Source organism: Sturnus vulgaris, chromosome 8 (assembly GCF_052056855.1).
Source record: "Sturnus vulgaris isolate bStuVul1 chromosome 8, bStuVul1.hap1, whole genome shotgun sequence".
NCBI lineage: Eukaryota > Metazoa > Chordata > Aves > Passeriformes > Sturnidae > Sturnus > Sturnus vulgaris.
The window spans coordinates 13,237,417-13,251,424 of record NC_142250.1 but is presented as its reverse complement, the minus strand read 5'-3'; the positions used below and the strand labels follow the sequence as shown (position 1 = coordinate 13,251,424).

General features: G+C 43.5%; 1 protein-coding gene across 2 annotated transcripts in view; it reads left to right on the top strand.

Moving 5' to 3' along the window:
- The first annotated feature begins 1,247 nt into the window (after positions 1-1,247).
- The window catches only part of TSPAN14 (tetraspanin 14), a 34,371-nt gene continuing 21,610 nt past the window's right edge, over positions 1,248-14,008 (top strand). The window contains exon 1 of one of the 2 annotated variants that reach the window (XM_088168854.1): positions 1,248-1,538. The gene's annotated coding sequence lies outside the window, so the exon portion shown is untranslated. Of the gene's footprint in view, positions 1,539-1,740; positions 1,977-14,008 lie in introns of those variants that run through there. The other variant, XM_014877991.2, reaches the window with a different exon arrangement.

The window sequence follows — 14,008 nt, the reverse complement described above, 5'->3', positions numbered from 1 at the left end:
TCAAAGGCAAATAAATGGGACACGGAGAGGCTGTTTGAACCAGCTCCATGCTAACAGTGAACACAGTCAATTCAACTATGCTGTCAACTGCTAACACTAACCATTTTACAAATGGTAAATTGCAAGAGAACCTTATTTTATCGACAAATGCCCTTCCTAATTCCACAGTTCTTACATCCTAAAGCTGCTGGATTTCCCTGAAATTTCCCATTTTCCCCGTTGAATCTTAGCAGCTACTATTGCACCATCGTCCTATCTCTTACAGAATCAGCATACTAGAGCTTTCTGCCTTGGCTCTGGACTTTCTGAAGACATGACTCAGTGCTCTGCGAGATTACTTCAGTACTTCTGAGATGGAGAAAGGAGCTCTTCTAGTTCCTCTCATCCGATAATCTAGTGACCTTTCCGAGCTCCCTTTCCCCTCTTAGAGTCTACTTAAAATTCAGGTAGTTCTTCTGGCTTCTTTTGTCAGCTTTAACACTCAGTTCAATTTTGCTTTGGTATCCTAAGAAGTCCTGAGCAAGCTTGGGGGAGGCTGGTAAATACTCCCCCTCCCTTTAAAAAAAAATCCAACAACAAACAAAAACCCAAACCCAACCCCCCATTTATTTAAACAACTGCATGTGGGAAAAGAGAAGGAATCTCGATCATGTGAGCGGCGAGTGGGTGACACACTGGTGTGTATCTGCTTTGTCAGACATCAGAAGGGCACGGGTGAGGGGAACCGTGCATTCGCCATTAATTCTAGCACGCTTTTGGTTGTCAGCTTTGATGAGTGGAGAATTAGCACACTAGAGAAGTGCTAAGCTCACACCATTCGATTGCTTGACAGTTCCTTTCATTTCAGTGCGATTGCTGCCGTCTTTGTGAGCGGGCTTGCTCCTGATCCGGGGGGAATAAGGAATTCCTCAAAGTCCAAGGGCTGCAGCAGGTGAAGAAGTGCAGACAATACGAGGCAGCCTGTAAGAGCACGCGTGGTGCTGCACTACCTCCCTCGGCCTTGCCTTCCCTCACACAAATGTATTTTCATCGTTAGCGAGGCACTGAAGACATCAGTTCTGCTCTGTATCTGAGAAAGGGAATGAAGGTGACAGAAATGTTTCCCTGTGTCCAGAGAGACCTCAAGGTGTGGAAAGGGAACAGAAGGAGAGCTTGGAGGTTGGAAGCCAAGCGAGGCGGGAGGGGAGCATTTCCCACCTGCTCAGGTGGGAGCCCTCACCTGCTCACTGCAGGGGTTTGAACAGCTCAGCTCTCCCTCTCCCTCCATCTCTCTCCTCAGTGTCTCTCCTGGGAGGTGTAAAAGCCCTGGCACGCCTGAGGACACAAAATACTCTTGGGGGTCGTTTTATTTAATGTCTATCCTTCGCCTTCCGGCTCTCCAGGTAGGCTCGGCCATGCCGAGCTCGGCGTGAGCTGTCCCTGACAGGCCGGTTCATGCTCCGAAGCCGTGCGGCGGTACGAGGCGCCGCTGAGGGCTGAGCCCGTTCCGCAGGGCCGGCCGGGGGACGCGGCCAGGCCGGACACGGAACGAGCCCAAGGTAACGAAGCCGCGGCTGGGCCGCGCTCCCCGGGGTGCGGGGCGGGGGCCGCTGGGGCCCACAGCCTCCGCCCGGCCCTAGGGGAAACGACTGCCGGCGGGTCACAGCGGGAGAAGCCGCGGGGTCCGGAGGCAGGGCCGGGTTTCCTGCACGCCCCCTTTGTGTGGAGCACGGCTGCGTGCGGAGCGGGCGTGGCCCGGACACTCATTTCCGCGCTGCCTCGGCCCGGCGGGAGAGCGGTGGGGCGGCTTGGCTTGGCTCGGCTCTGCTCTGGGGCACGCCTGGCTCACCAGCAGGGCTCACTGACGGGGGAGGAGGCTCCGGGAGTGCCGCCGTGTCCATGGACTAGCTGAGGCACCCGAGGGACCCCCGCCTACGCCCGCCGCCGCCTCGCCCTCCGCCCAGCTCGGCGAAACTTAGCGAGCAGGCTCTGCCCCGGTGAGTCCCTGCCGCCCCGCCCGGGCATCCGCCTGCCCCGGGGGTCGTGCCGTGCTCCGGAGTGCTCCTTTCTCCCCCCACCTTGCAGCGCCGGCATTTCTGCCCCCTCTCCCCGGAGCAGTCTGCTGCTCCCTGCAGCATCCCCGGGGCCGGGCGGGAGCAGCCCTCCGGCTGCCTGAGATTCCCGAGAGCGCGGGGCTACGGCGAGCCCCTGCCATTGTCCTTGTCCACTAAAGGAAGCCCAAGAGGCCGGGCGAGGCTTCCTCTGGGAGTTCACGCTGGCTTGTCTCGTTGAGGTGCTACGAGGGGGGAAAATAATAATACAAATTAAAATAATAGAAAAAGGCCTTTCGGAGTGCTGCAGCTGGAGTTTGCCCGCTCCTTGTCCGCCGTCGGCCCGGCTGCTGCCAGACCTTGCCCTGAGCCCAGGCTGCTTAGAGGGAGCAGCGGCGCCGTGGGTGTAAGGGTTGAGGCCCGTAATTTAATTTTGAAAATATCTTAACTTTAATTACCTGTAGGCTGTGGTAGTGAGCGACCTGTCTGACACCCTTTCAGCCTCCTGCCGTGACAGGCCCGGCTGTGGAGCGCGGGGGGTACCACAGGAGATGCTCCGTGGTCAGTTCTGCTCTGGCTCCTGCTTTGCCTTCCATGCACTATATTGACTTAGCAGTTTCATTTTGAGGCATTCTGGATTAAAAAATAAATACATAAATGAAACCGCACAAAGGAATCTAACCTATGGTGTAAAAGAAACCACTTGTTTGGGTGGTTTTTCCTTTCTTTAGTAGCGCTTCCAAGGAGGTGGTGGTGGAAGTGTGAAGGATGTTTTAAAAAAACTTGCAGGACAAAGTTCAATTAGCGCTGCTTTTTAGTTTGGTTGGGTTTTTGTTTGTTACAGTGACATAAGCCTTGTGACCTGGAATTCTGGATAAAATGGAAGGAAAGCAGTTCCTAGAGAATGGAAGCACAGGGTGTGTCTTGTTGATAAGTGCTCTCTGGTGAGATGATCCATCTCTTTCCTGGCTGCCTCCAGCAGGGAGTAAGGCATCAGTACTGAGTCACTTTATACTCACAATAAACGTGTGAAACTTGAAGTGCTTTGGTGTGCAAGGTTGAGGTGCTAGCACTATCTTCGTGACAGAAGAATTGTGCAGACGGAAGGGCTCAGGTGGGAATTCAAGTCTAGACACTGGTGTGAAGTAGGAATGAGCTGTGGCAGAAACTACTTTGCAGCTTTTGATTTGGTTTGTGTGTTTTTTTCACAGGAATCAGGACACTTGTGTTGGTAGAAGGGTGTTCTTTATCCTTTGGTTAATGACTCTGGAAGAAAGTACTTTTAGGTTGTGATCTATATCCTTTTATCTCTGTTCTTGGAGGATGGAATATAGTGTTGTTGCCTGTCTTTAGAAGGTTGTCTTGCTCAAAACTATAATTCCATTGAAACAGGAATTCTTAGAAATAGCATTCCGAAAGTTTAGAAGTTAATTTATATTGAAAAAACAGTGTGCAAGTAAGTTACACAGTTTGCATTTTGTTTTATGTTTGTTGATCTTGTTCCCAGGTGGACTTGCTGAAGGTGCAGTCTAGGTCTAAATTGCAGTCATGGAAAGCTGGGTGGTGTGCTCCGTGTGATTTTTTTTTTTTTCTTTTTTTTTTTTTTTTTTGTAATGTAAGTTGATCCAGTTAGGTTTCTTTGTAGCCTCCTTTGTGTTGTAGCGTTATCTCCAGTCCCCAAATCAGAAGAAAACCTCACTTAAGTCCTATTCTTGTTTCTGGGCACAGGCTTTCCCTGACATTCAGTGCATTGTAGACAAGCTAATCTTACTGTTTCCTGTTTAAGGTCTCTTTCCTGTCCTTCCTGCCTCCTTGTGGGGAGCAGGAGGGTGTCAGAAAAGAAAGAAACAGTGTGATCTTTTGCTAGGAGCAGTGTCTATGCAGAGCCTTCACATAGGTAACATACCTAACAGGACTGCAAGGGGGTGTGTTCTGGGCTGCATTTTACTAGCGTTAGGCCTTGTAATACTTCATGAAAGGACCATAAAAAGTCCTTACTCTGAGCCCCGAGATGCTGTTTAATTGGGATGCTTTCCTGGGTCTTGAAGGCATAACTTTTTGCTCTTGGGTGTAGCAAGAAAATTATCAACAATGATGTCTTATGAAATTGGTTATATCTGGATGGCGAATGAGTTTGTCTGTTTCTAATGAAAAACTGAGGAATATTGAATTGCTTTGTTTTGAGGCTGTCCTCTGATTTTCTTAGAAGGTATTTTTATCTAGTTTATGAAGCTTTAGTGGGTGGCTACTAGTGTGCCATTACCTGTAAACGAGTGTTTGGAAAAAAGAGGAATTTTTCTGCTGACAAACTGCTACAATTGATTCTCATAGTCTATCAAGTTTCTCATTGTGGATTAGGCGTGGTGCAGTTTGAGCACTGATAAGTGTGGATAAATTAAACTCTTGTTTTGATCTCCCTGTGTTAGTTCAGGATTCTCATTGGGGGAAGTGGAGTTCACAGAGCGATTGTCAAAACTCTTCCACAGATCCTGCTTTTATTTTTTTTTTTTTGCTTTTACAAAAAGCTTCACCTGGGTGGGGTATGGAAAAATCTGCAGATTTCAGTCATTTGTGAGCTCTCCGTGCCATGTTACTTTGCACTGTGGGTTCTTGTGTCAAAACTTCCTGTTTTTTGGTAGAACAGACTTTCATACTTTGCCACCTGTGGTGCGTTTCTAAGGCTAATACAGCTGCAATTCACAAAATGAATGAACATGCTGTGGTTCTCATTTTGCTTCAAGCTGAAGTAGCTCAGATAAAGTAAATTAGACCATCAAACAGTAAATGGTGCAGGCTGTTACTAAAGGGGAATTAAGCAGAAGTTATTTCTAGATGCAGAGGTTATATTCTAGATCCAGAGGATGGTCATGTGTCTTCCTCTCTGGTATGGCCCAGTCCTAAAGTCTCTGTCTCTTCCAGAGCTGTGTTCTTGGTGGCTTGGGTGGAGCTACTGATGCTGCCTTCAGCCCCCGGCACAGTTTGGGTAGCAACGGGATCCTTCTCCATGATCCTTTGGCTCATGCTGAGACAAAAGTATCTCTTGAAGGTTAAGAACAATATCAGAGATAGTCAGGCTAAAGCTTATCAAAATTAGTTATGTGTGGATTTTAAAGACTAATGCTGTGGATCTTCCCAAGGATACAGGAATCTGAATTTTGATTTAGCAATCTAAAAAGAAGGGGTGGGGCTGAAATGTCTAAGCTCTGATGGCTTATTTTTAAATGTACTATTTAACTATAGCTGAAGGTCATATTTGATTTTTTGTGTGTGTGTGTTCTAAAACAACTATATTCTGGATAAAATCTGCTTTCAGATGGTCAGTCAGCTGAAAAATCATTGTTGGGCAAATTCTTCTATTTCGGGAATGTCACAGGTGAAGATGATAACGAAGTGCATGTGTTGAGGATCACCTGCGAAAGTGGTGATCCTTAAAAATTGACTGTGTAAGAGATCGTGATAATTGCAGTTGAAACCACTGCCTTGAATGGCTAGGCTTTTGCTAAACTTTTTGGCCAATCTGACATAAGTCTTGGAATTGAAGCCCTCAGAGAGAAGAACCACTCTATTTGATTATTCACGTGAATTCTGTTATCACTTGTGCAGAAAGCCTTTAACAAATGAAAACAAAATATGCTGGCCACAATATGAACTATATCCAAGCCCAAGGCTCTTAACTGGGTTTAAAAATAAGTTTATTTTCTTCTCTGGTTCAAACTGTGCCTCAGCCCTTGTTTGGCAGGGGGAAGGAATCAGCACTTGTTTTGCTTCAGTGTTTCCTGTCTTTCTTCAACTCTTTGGGGCCAAGCAACAGTGTTTTGTTATTTTCACTGTAGCACAGCTTATGTATGATACACATAAGTGAGTGGAAGAATTTCTGCTCTTCTCTAGGGTAAAAGCTCTTTGTGTCATTCTCTTCGGAAGTTGTGCAAAAGCTGAAAATCTTAGGCCTATCCTCCTCCCTAAGCTAAACCTGTTGCAATAAAGAGCAGATGGGACTTGGTTTCTTCATGCAGAATAGCCAATTCTTTATTCAGAAAGCTCATATTTATAGGAAGTGTCAGAAGGTACTGTGTTAGATCTAATTGGCTCACAATATACTGATATTCAGTTTATTGGTTGGTAAATGGATAGGGTGTATGTCTGTCAAATCTCTCTATTTTTGGTTAGCTTACATATTTTGTTCACTGATTCTCATGGGACAGATCTATTGTTTATGCAGGTGCAAACTTATTTTTCTTACCAGAATAGGTTGCTGTGTTAACTGACTTTTCATTGCTCTGATTTTTTCTTATGGGAACTTAGAAGCTACTGCTACCTTAGCTAGAGTAGCAGGGCCTAAACCGTATTTTTTAAGACCTTTCTTTTGTAATATCTCTACCTGTCTGCAACATAAATCTGAGTGGGAAAGGCAAGGGTGTCATAAACACAAGGCTCTGCTTCCCCTTGATCTTTGTAGTAAGCATTGTTGGAAGTTGTCTTGGTATTGTAAAAGAGCTTCTGTGGTATTAGAAGAGATCTTTTCTGTTTTATGCTCCCGGGCTAAAGAACAGGCATTTATACTTAACTGATAAACTTTATCCTGAAACTCCTTGATGTAATTGGGGCTCTTTGGCACTAATTGGCTCAGGCACTTGATAAGCTTGTGTGTGCACGTGGGCTCTTGGCTTTAGGGGCTGTTTTATTTTGGCATTCTCATTCTGTTTCAGGCAGGTTGTTAGGGTACAACCCCAAATATGTTCATGTGGCCCAACAGCTCTTTCCAGAAATCTCTTTTCCTCTTTTACTGGTTTTTGTTTCCTGCTCAAAGACTAAATAATTGATACTTGAGTATCTCTTGAAAGGAGTTTTAAATAATTAATGGACTTGAAGGCAACAGTCAGGTGTTTGAGTTGCTGCACTTGCAGCTACAGGATGAAGCAGAGTATTTGGAGGCAGCTGAATGCTGTGAATTTTAGTATTTTAAAAAACCTCATTTGTTCAGCTTGGCAAGTTGCATATTCTTGCTTTGGGGCATAAAATGGATGTTGAAATATGTTCATTGACATCTAGAAACTTCTGGAACATAAAACAAAGGGAATAACCTCAAGTAATTTGGATCTGAAGGGAGACACCTGAGAGGTTGGACTTTGTCCAGTAGCTTTCTGACTGCCAGGGTATGGAACTGATTCTTTTGATGCATATTGCTTTTCCCTCAACGGTTTGTTATTAGATGGTGCTCAGGGATGGACTTCATGGGGGTGAAATATGCCTGCAGTGGTGTAGCTGTATCTCATAAAGGGTAAAAACAGCAAAGCTTTCTACCCTGCCCTGAGTACTAAGTTATTTCAGTTTGGCTGCACGGCAAGCCTGTGGAGCAGGAAGGTTCATCAGAAAAGTTATCTGACTTGAAACTAATGGAAAGCAATTAGTGAGATGGCTCTTGGAAAGCAATTGCTGAAGAGAAGGCTCTTGGAAGACAACAAAGCAGCTTTCTTTGCCAGGTGTCCACCGTGCTGAGCTTGCAAAGGATATTTTGACAAAGTGGTCATAGAAGTAGTCTGCTCCTGCAAAACAGGGTGTTCAATTGAAAGAGCCTGTCCAGCTGGGGCAAGTGAGAAGGCAAGGTTAGTTGAGCTCTGTGCTGTTCTTTTATCTGTGCTGGCTGCTTGTGTAGCCTGTAACGCTGTGCTGTCAGCCCATTCAGATGGCAGTTTCCTGTGTTGTCACGTTTTTTCCATCAGGAGGTACGTTTCTCGTTTTACTGAAGGCACAGGTTAGGAAGTGTTTGTGTCTAAGCTCTGCACCTTCTAATTCTGCTGGCATGTTTGTAATTAGCTGTTGTAGAGACTGAGGTCTGTGTTGGAAGGAGCACTGATTGTGTCCCTTCCCAACCTTTGTTGCCCTGATCTCTAAATGGCACAGTGTTGTTCTTGGCATCATCTTGAGAGGTGGAAAGCCTGTTTTTCCTCCTTCCCCAGGGGCGGATACAGAGACTTTGGGCGAGACAGTCAAGGCTTTCTCACGACCTGCCAGAGCTCTGTGTTTTGGGGGAAGGGCTGGAGCTGTTCAAGCATGGGCTTGTCCTGAAGCAGCATTGTTTTTTTGTCTTTTTAATCTTCCCTGTGGTGTGGTAGCATGTGCAGGGTGCTCTGCAAGCCTACTTACTATAATTCCCAAAGCATTACCTTGTTCCTGTGTATTTAGGCTGAGACATTTATTCTGCTGAAGAGCTGGCAGTGGCTAGGATTGTGAGACATTGGTGAAGGCTGTTCTGTCACATCTGTAAGATTTTCCAGTGCTGCCTTAGAGGTTTATCTTCTAGTTGGGTTTTGCAAGTTTCATGAGTGTTTCCTTACCAGAAAGGAGATAAAGAGGTGAATTACAGGATGGTTGAGCTGTCTACGTGGCCACAAAGCCATTTTGTCTTGTGGCTTGTAAGCTGGTGATTGTCGTCCTTGGCAAGTAAGATGAGGCTGTCCTGGTTGTGTTACAAATGTAGCTGCTGGAGGTGGAGTGCAGCAAAAGAGAGCTTTGAGAGCATTGTCCCCAAACCCCCCATGCCTTTCCCCAAAATGCAGCGTTCCCGGGTGCCTCATTTGAAATGAGTGCTCCTCTGGTGTTGAAATTAAGGCCCTGTTAATTGGGATGTGAATGGAGAAAAAAAAAAAGGCGGTTTTATGGATCGAACTCCACATCTTATTTCTGTGACATGGAGTCAGCATTGTTTAAACTGAACAAGTGGTGAATGTAGCTAGTATTATCCAGATATTGCAGTCATTTCTTTGTATTCTCATTACTGGAGATCAGATTTCAACCCTGGAATTTATAATTTTTTTTAACTAAGAAATGCCTTGATTTGATTTAAACTGTTAAAATAAATATCTATTTTATTATATGTAATATATATGTTTCTGTATAATAATTTATGTGTAGGAATATTCAGTGTGAAGGCTAAGAAATATGGTGTGGATGTAGACAGACTGCACGTTATATCCAAAGCAAGGAACATTTTTAAGAAAACCAACCACAAAACCCAAAGCAAATTACATGCTCATCACTTGTTTTTTGCATGTTGCTATAATCAGTCTCTCGGGGGTTTTCTGTTATGAAAAGAGAAAATAAAGGTATATTCTTTTAGACTGAAATATAACTGGAGACCGAAGAAGCGTCATTGCTGGAAGTGGAGAAAAGTCACAATGTGTATAAAAGTTTAGGATGTTCTCTGAAGAAAGAGTGTATTTGTCAGCAAAGAAAGTTGGTGGCTTCCTATCTTTTTTTATGATATGAAGTGGTGTAGCAAATGGAGGGACCCATTCTGTTCTTGAAACCTTTTGGTCAGTGTGGAGGTATGGGAGGGAGCAGGCAAAGTGTATAAAATAGGTTCTGTTACTGTTGGATTACTAAATAGACGTAAAAATCTTCTCCAAACTGGAAGCTCTGGCTCCTCAGATAAAGTATTTTCTTTGTAAGGCTTCCAAAACCTTCTGTTAGAAGGGAAAAAAATCAAATTACATGCTTCTTTTAAATTAAGACTTTGAGTTTTGCCTTACAACTGTTGATGTTACAGAAAGTGGGTGTATATCTGCTGTCATGAGAGGTAGGAGAAAGCAGCTGAGAAGTTTGGGTCAGCTAAGATTATTCTAGTTACTTGTTCTGACAGGTTTTACACCCTGGAGTGAATAAATTCCTGCTCAGAATGACTGACTTCTGCGTTTCCCAATACCTGAACTTTCTGTGAAGTAAAAGGAAATTACTTGTGGCGTGTTGTGTATAGTGAACAAATTGCAGCACAGGCAAGGTCCTGTTCAGGTGCAACTGGTCAATAGATTTATTAAAGAAAGTTTTCATAGACACTAAGTATTTTTTAAACTTTTCTAAGATGTTATTGAGGCACCTATTGAACTGTAGTGATAGTATCTAGTGTTGTTGTCACTTACTTTGGTGTAATCCACCTGACTTTTAACTCCAGAGGTTTATCCAATAGTGCTTTTGAGGATAAGGTCAGTGAAGGCCCTGCATCCTATGCTCCTGCTCTTCTCTGTATTTCTTAAATATTAATAAAGAGATGGGTATTTTCCAAAAGGATCTATCTCTCTTCTACTGTGCTCTCCTTATGTTTGGAAAATTGCTGGCTTTTAGATGCTTACATGTAACATTTCCTTTTCTCTGTTTCCTGTGCCATCTCTTGCTTTAAGTCAGAATGTGGAGTAGTATATGCTTTGTTGGCAGTCAGCTACTTCGAGCAGATTTTCCTTGGACTAGGATCTCTTAAAGGTAAGAGATCCTTGCCTTTGAGTTGATACCTTTGTCAAGCACCTCTGTGTGTTGAAGCACACAACAAGAAACTACCTTATCTGTTCAGTTATTCCTTCAGTGACCCTGAGGTCATTGTACTAAATTTCCACAATATAGTAAAATTCTGTAGATAATTGAGTTTTGCCTCTCCTCAGTGTCAGTAACTAAAATATTTGTAGTTTGAATTTATATTGTCAAGACTTCCATTGTACAGTGTCATTGACTGACATTGTGACTGGTTTGTATAAATGAAGATATGGAATCTTTGGATCCAATCTTTTAATATTAGTGGCAGCTTATTGTTGCTGAGTAGGAATAAATACATCTCGTGGAAGCAAGACCAGCCAACTGTATCTTCTGTATGAAGATCAGTGGCAAGTGAAATTGGTAGAACTGCTCTTGCTCTCTGTTAGAGCTTTTGAATTACTGTGAGAACAGTACTGCTTGCCTTTTACAAGTCTTTAGTGTAGGTCTGTTAGTTTAAGAAATCAAACAGAGTTGAAAATATTCCATAAATAGCTTGAATGGCTCCTTGAATTACAGTTGTGCAGTGTAGAGCCTTTATGCCAAGGGATTGGTGATGTTAGTCGAGTAGGGAGTTAAGAAGAGGTTCTTGATGACCATGTAGCTTATTCCCAAAAATGTGGGGTGTCTGCTTTTTGAATGTTCCTCTGAGTTCTGGGCACTTGCATGGTGTTTTGGATGCAACTCATCCACACAAATGTAGTGGCTTGGCCAAAAGTGCAGCATAATGTATGAGGTATAGAGACCTGGAGTGGAGCTCTTTTGAATTATGGGTTCCTTGTTTGGGGTTTGGAAACACTGATGTATGTTTCTGACAAGTTTTCCTAAGCTGTAGTTTGTGATGCAGTATTAGAATAAACCCTGGTCACTGAAACATTGAAACCCTCCCCAGTAGGTTGGGGATTTGTTCTCTGAGGATTGTTTTTTAGTGCTTACAGTGGAGCAACTTCTGCTTGAAATATTCTTTAGGGTTTTTGAGCCTTCAGCACAGTACAAAATAAGGGTCCCAAAAGATGATGTCTTAAGAATTCTGTCTAGCTTTGGCCATGTTTTCCATTTAGTTCTGAGATTTGTTATTTGCCATTATTTTCTGGTGGAACAGGTATTAATGATATCTGTCTTTCATCACAAGTCTTTCAGGTTTAAAAAAAATACCCTGTTGTTGATTAATCCTCAGATTTCTTCTAAGACTGAACAAATATTTCTCTGCTCATCTGAACTGCAGCAGAACTAAATAAACTGTACTTTATCCTTAAGAGAAGCTTGTCTGTTCTTTTTGAGGCCCTAGTCTGAGTTCCTTGGAGACAAAATTGCAAAATGACACATGCTTGCTTGGAGTTCCTGAGTCATCAGGACTGTCTGTTTCCAGGAGCAGATTAGCCCATAAGAGCATCAAATCCTGTCAGTTTATCTTGCCTTTTTTCTGTACCAGCTCATCCCCTTCACGTGAAGATTTGATGGCTGGCACCCAGGTACTGTTCTGAACCCCTCTGGTGGTCAGCTTCTCTCTAGGATGTGGAAAGAGCAGTCTATAGGTGCCTCTTAGTTGTTCCATTTCTAGAAGGTCCTAAAAATATCTCTGAATTTTGCCTTGTCAGGGATTAGGCTGCCTTTTACCTTCACAAAAACCCCTAATGATTGAGCACCTTCAAAGAATGACAATTGTTTTTAATGGCACTATGTCTTGAATGAACTGATGCTTTTTGATATAGATTTGGCCTTGATGGAATGGAATTGAGGCATATAAAAAAAGTCATAGACCAAAGTACATCTCTTGCTGTATTTTAAAAATTCTTGCTCCTCAGCATATTCTTTGCCCATTTGCTTCACCAGCTTCACATAGATGGAATGCTTTGTATTGATGAACAGTGGTGGAGAAGCCAACAGCTTGGTAAACGACAATTTTTTCCCTCTTGCCTCAGTTGTGCCTCTGTTCCCCCAGCTTCATCCATTTCAGCGTGTTGGCTCCAGGGGTACTGCTGGTATAGGCTGGCACTGGATGGGTGCTGTGTTTCCATGGGCACACTCAAGCTGCCACTGCTTTTGCTTTCCCATCCTTGTTCTTCTGCCACCCTCCTGACTGCCCCCACACTGGCATGTGCACGTGCTCTGGGCAAGGTGGATTGGAAGGCTTAAAACTGTTTACTTCTTGGTGTGTGGTACAAGATTACAGGATGGATCTGAAGATTTCCTAGCGCTTTGCTGTGTGGCTGTTTGCTCCACTGAGTAGTTTGATTAATGGTTGTGGGTTTTAGGAGGGGCAGGGAAGGGGATCAGGGCTCTCTGTATGGTGGCAGTATTGGCTGGACTTGGAACTTCAGTGTGGCTTAGGTCTGCCGTGTTAAGTACACGTGTCTGAAGGATTAAAAGAATTTTTGGACCTAGATCTAACTGACTAACAGATCAAACTGGCTTTGTTTCCGTTGTTCTACACTTAACATCTTATCCATGAGGGTTTCTCTGTATATCTACATTATATTAGTTAATAAGATCACATCAGCTGTTTTATGAGAGTTAGTAATACATATTGGGAGTATCACTGCTGTAGCATTTTGAAGGTAAGAGTGGAACTGTGGGTGTCGAAAAGCTTTGGAAATGGCAGTAGCTTCTTGATGAATGACTACATTTTTCCCTTCTCACTAAAGCTGTAAACACCAAGAGAAAATTATATTCTACCAAAGCAGCAGTGCTCTGTATTTAATTTTTAGAAATTCCTATTGCTGTGAGTGGGTGATTACTGTCAGCTGACACAAAGTGATTTGCTTTGTCTGAAACACAGTGGAGAACGTTATTAGTCTGTGCTGCCCACATACTGCTTTAATCTTCCAAGTGTTTTTAGCATTGTCTAACCATAGCTATGCAGCCTGTGCTGTGAACAAAGTGAATTACTGACAAGCAGTTTTCTAGACTGGTAACAGATGCCTTCTGTGTTAGGAAACATGACTGCTTTTAGTATAAACACAGGGAAGGTGACTGTGTTGTCTTGAGTGGACTGCTTAATTTGTTTGTAGTGTTAGGGGGGGAAAAAATCACATACCTGCACTTTAAATGTATTATGCTACTCCTCTACCTGCCATGCAGTGTTCAGTGGTCTGTCAAGAACCACCAGAAGAATTCTGATGAAGGTAAGCACGGAGCAAGCCAAATCAGCTCTTAAGACAGGCAGGTGTTTTGGAAGCTAATACCTGTCTGAGGAGCTGTGTGCTATTACAGGACAGCTTCTTGCTAGTGCTGGTAATACACCCCCCCATCATTTCTGAGCATTTAGAAATGTGTATGTGGAAAAAAGTATTTTGCGTTTTCATTCTGCTAAAATACTGTGATTGGTATTGTCTGGTGCATCTTAGCAGTTGTTTGAAGCGTGGGGAAATGTCTTTCAAGCTGGTGGTCAAAACAGTGAGGTAGGTGGGAAGTAGTGCATATCAATAAGGTTATTTTTAATGCTCTTATTCCTGTGAATAGTTTCAGTGAAGCTGGGGCCTGAACAATTGAGTATAAGCCCTATGCCAGGGAGGGTAACCTAACAAAAAGTCAGTCTTCAGATGATGCTTGTACTTCAAATCCTGAAATGATGTGCTTGCCTTTTTGCCTCAGTTATATTTTAATCCTCTTTGTCCAGCAGAACCTCATTTTTGTGAAATTTAATTATGTGCTTGGTTTTTGCATGCTGTTTGTGAATG